Here is a 4,946-nt window from a genome sequence, read left to right as displayed (position 1 = left end):
TCAATAATTACACGAGGGTTGTCTAGATATATAAGGATACATGGATATACTAGCTTGGGAACCCAGCTTTACCTGGAAACTAAACTGAAGAGTTCGATAATTACAATAGGGTTAGATAGATATGTAAGGATAAGTTCGTCATCCCTGATGTTCAAGGGTACGGTTGAGCATCGGACACCAAACTCTATAGACAGAAGATTCATTCAGTTACTTTCAGACAAGCTCTTACAAATCAAGGATTTATTTCAGTACTTCTCAGTTTAATAAAATATTAAGAAAAAAACTACATTCATGGATTGGAGTTGTTTCACGACCGAAGTATCGACCTTGCATGATATTGATTTGCTACAGGGTTACGATTGGAACCAGGACGAAATGTCAGATCTTTTCAGAAAGAAAACACTCCAAGACTTGTTCCAACTACAGGATCAATCTGTAAAAGATTGTACAATTAATTTATTATAATCATAAAATACAATATGCAGAGAATGAAAAAATATCAATTCAAGAAAATAGAATCTTTGATAACTTGGAAATATGTGATAAATTCTTACATGGATAATTCGTCCTTTCAATCAAAACTAAAGAGAACAAGGAATGAATCTCAGTTCTATAAAAATAACTAGCAATGCTTAATCAATTCACAGATCACGACGAACATTATTTGTATCAAAATATCAAGATTAACTGACGATAAATGGCGGATACAATACAAATGTACGGTAAAGTTTACAAATCAAAACTAGTTTCGTTGTTGCAGTACGGATTTGTTCTCCTCCCGACTTCAGGGTTTTTACAGGAGCTCAGGGGCGAGTGAGTTCAGAACGTGCCTATTTCGTCTCGTAATAGGAGTCTTTGCCACAAACTCAAATTTTTTAAACTCTATATCTTTGCCATCTGATAGTGTAAACCTTTGATATTTCAAACTTTGATTATTTGATCTAACAGCGTTTTTAGTTTGAAACATCTAAGGTTTGCGACTTTGTGTTGCAAAACTATATAGGGATTAAATATAAGAATTTGGGACAAATACTTCATTTCTTTATATTAATGATTTGATGTAGGGAAACAGTTTTATATTATTTCCCGCAGAATCTAGTTTATTATTATAAATGTAAATATCTATATAATAAACAGAATAATAATGTAAACTATTCAAAGAGGAAAATATTAGGAATAGAATAGATTAAGCTGTTCTAAACCCAGTATTCCGAGAAATTAACTTCTCCCCCCNAGTACCATCCCGTCCAATTCAAAAAAGTACCATCCTGTCCAATTCACAACAGTACCATCCCGTCCTATTCACAAAAGTACCATCCTGCCCTATTCTATATTTAGTTATCACTTGGTTTAATCATTCAATCAATAAAGCTAGAGGAAGATTCCCTCATTCGCTGGATTTGAGTAATTTAGAATGAGGTGGAATTTGTAATTGAGTAATTCAGTGTGAGGTGCAATTGAGTAATTTAGGGTTAGATGAAATGGAGAGGAATTCAGTGTATGGTGGAATTCAGTAATTTAGGGTGATGATTAATTGAGTGATACAGGGTAAGGTGGAATTGAGCAATTCAGAGTGAGATGGAGTTAAGTAATTCACGGTTAGATGGAATTGAGAAATTCAGGATTAAATGGAATGGGGTAATTCAGGGTTGGATGGAGTTGAGTAATTAAGGGTTAGATTTGATTAAGTAATTCAAGGTTAGGGGGATTTGAGTAATTCAGGGTAAGATGAAACTGAGCAATTTAAGGTTATTGGGAATTGAGTAATAAGTAAGTAATAAGTAATAGTTCTGGGTTATATGGAACTGCGTACGTAATTTAGGTTATGCGGATTTGAGTAATTCAGGGTTAGATGGAATAGAGTAACAATTCCTTGTTATGTTAAAAGATATATAAGGATACATGGATATACTAGCTTGGTTTATTTGTTATTAAACTTAATTTTTACCCTTTTTTAACTTATAAGAAGCAACGGAGATATAATCAGATTAAATAAATTTTCGAGTCAGAAGAACGACCAGTATCTTCCACATTTTGATCATAGTAAGGTTTCAATGATACTGTTGTAAATCGGGCATTGCCATCTTTGCATAGAGGGTCACTTGAAATTACGGTTACAGTCCCTTTAAGCGTTATTTACTAACATTCTTAGACTAAAAGTTAATGATAAAACATTAATATGATTAACTGGTTTTGAGGACGTATACGCACGAATTAATGCGTAAAGTTGATGACGCAAAAACAATGGAACATGACCTACATGCAAATACAATGCAGGTTTCCGTTAAAGAATCTTGCATATTTTTATATCATAAGAAATTTGCTTCTTATTTTACAAAGTTTCTGGTTTTAATAATTCCCTTCCCTGGATTCAATACATCAAACCTTCAATCAGACGGAAGAAAGGGATATCTATCTATCTATCTATCTATCTATCTATCTATCTATCTATCTATCTATCTATCTATCTATCTATCTATCTATCTATCTATCTATCTATCTATCTATCTATCTATCTATCTATCTATCTATCTATCTATCTATCTATCTATCTATCTATCTATCTATCTATCTATATATCTATCTATCTATCTATCTATCTATCTATCTATCTATCTCTCTATCTAGATGAAAAAATAGAAACTATATTCTTAATAAAATCCTCGTAAAAATTATATGTTTAAAGTTTTATCGAAATGTGTATTTTATTTTCTTCCTCAATCAAAACAGAATTCTGAAAGAATTTAGGGTTAAACCCAGTGGCGCAACTGGGGGATATGGGACGCTGACCCCCCCCCCCCTTAGCATATTTTCATATGTCTCCCCTCATTTTCTTTGATATTATGAATCCTAATTGTTGGGTATCTTTCACTTATACAAAGGAACTGAGGTCCTGCCGCAAACTCAATCCATAAATTTTTGAAACCTGATGGTTTGATTCTTTGATATTATAAACTTAAACTTTTTGATATAACAGAAATCATGGGATGAAATATTAAAAAGTCTATGAGTCTATGACATCGGATTGCAAAGATATTGGGATGAAAACATCAGATTTTGTAGTAACAAATCAGTTCCTGTCAGAACTATCTCTCTCTCAGTGAACAAACATTAAGTAAAGTGAAACAGAATAATGGGTAAAGTTATTCCACACCCCCCTCCCCCCCCAATACCTTCATCCTTCAGTGGGGAACCAGATTTGATTATAGGATCCAATTCAGTTTTTACTTAAAAAGACTATAAGGGGCTACTATACTGCAGAGACTACACAGGCTGCTTATCTCCTTTCACAGGGTGGGGTATGTAGGCCTAAGTTGACCCGTCACTACAGGCTACATTTTTACGATAGGTTTTTAGAGTACCATGGCCACTTGTTGAATATAATACCCATTCCGGGGTTAAGTTTTACAACTTTTAAAGAAATACTTCAATTTTAAACATGAAACATAGCATTTATGAATTCAGTATATTTGTGTATAGAATCCAAAGGATCCTTATATATCCCTAAATACAGATGTTTGCTGATTTGTCGTGTACAGTACATGTACACAATAGAACATACTGTGGGATACATCGCATATCATAGGTTTCAACTCTGTAGCTCTCTTATCTCTGGGCTAAAGTCTACTACGGAAAAGTTAAATTCTAATATATAGGTAACCATATAAATTCAGGGGTCCATATAATTCCCAAAATAGCTGGTTTTCTCGATCCCAAAATTATTTTTTGCCCCCAACTATAAAAAAATGCCACCAGTTAAAAAATATTATCAAATTCCACTAATGGACCCCTGGCTAAATTGCCTGTCTCATCCTTGATCTGTGTACGATATGTACAACATCATAAAAATGGCTGGCTTTCAATCCTAAAAATTGAACTCTATACTATTTCAAAAGAGAAACAAATTCAAGTGATCAAAGTTCTGTAATTTCTAGGGATTCTTTATTAAACAAAAGGTATAAATGATTTAATATCGTCATTGTTGTTTTTACACAGTGCAGTTTCGTCTGTATTGTATGCAGTACACTTTCAAGTAATTAAACAAAACTGTCATTGTGGGGGAGGGTATTGGATAAAAAGTGTTGAAAAAATTTACAAATTCTTTTTTCGTTTAAACCTTCCGTTTCTGGTTATTCATGAAAAAACAATATTTTAAAGTTTGTCATGAAACAAAAAATTGCCCCCCTCCCTGCCCCCCCCCCCTCTGGCTTCTAGTTTTGCAGTTTCCGTTAGTTTATGAGGTATTCTATATATATATCCATATATAACGTAAAAAGGAGTCTATTGATTGAAAGCCCACGCCGAACTAAGTAGTTCAGAACATTTTCATTTTAAATACTTCCCGGTTGATAATTTGGGGTTAACATATTTTGAATGCAACTGAACCCACATGCCTTAATAATAGGGGACATAAGTTTCAACCCACGACTTGGCCAAGACCTGCCATTCAGTGTCAGGTTTCGACCATAAACACGGTTTAGAACTTGCGTCCCTTGAAATACGAATTTTCAAATCCCTAAAACTTTGCAACCTTTTCCCATTTTTAAACTTTAACTCTTAATTATATCAAGCAGAATTCATAATATCAAATAAACATCAGGTTGGAAAGATATAAGGACTAGTAAGTAAAGAGGCAACTGTTCCTTGGATTGACGTGATGTACTGTATATTTTCTTTATTTTTAGCTGCACACTATCCCAACCTTGGATTAGCGTGATTTACTGTATATTTTCTATATTTTTATCTGCACACTATCCCAACCTTGGATTAGCGTGGTGTACTGTATATTTTCTATATTTTTAGCTGCACACTATCCCAACCTTGGATTGGCGTGATATACTGTATATTTTCTATATTTTTAGCTTCACACTATCCCAACCTTGGATTAGCGTGATGTACTGTATATTTTCTATATTTTTAGCTGCACACTATCCCAACCTTGGATT

General features: G+C 33.5%; 1 long non-coding RNA gene across 1 annotated transcript; it reads right to left on the bottom strand.

Annotated features, from left to right (window-relative positions):
• Positions 1-225: 225 nt before the first annotated feature.
• LOC111717884 (uncharacterized) lies at positions 226-654 on the bottom strand. The gene is made up of 2 exons (XR_002768948.1): positions 555-654; positions 226-433 (listed from the first exon to the last, which is right to left on the bottom strand). It is a non-coding gene; the product is annotated as an uncharacterized LOC111717884 (long non-coding RNA).
• Positions 655-4,946: the final 4,292 nt, after the last annotated feature.

This window comes from Eurytemora carolleeae, unplaced genomic scaffold, assembly GCF_000591075.1.
Source record: "Eurytemora carolleeae unplaced genomic scaffold, Eaff_2.0 scaffold1386, whole genome shotgun sequence".
In the NCBI taxonomy this organism is placed as follows: Eukaryota; Metazoa; Arthropoda; class Copepoda; order Calanoida; family Temoridae; genus Eurytemora; species Eurytemora carolleeae.
Note: the sequence above shows the minus strand (reverse complement) of the source record. Positions and strands in the feature narration are given on the sequence as shown.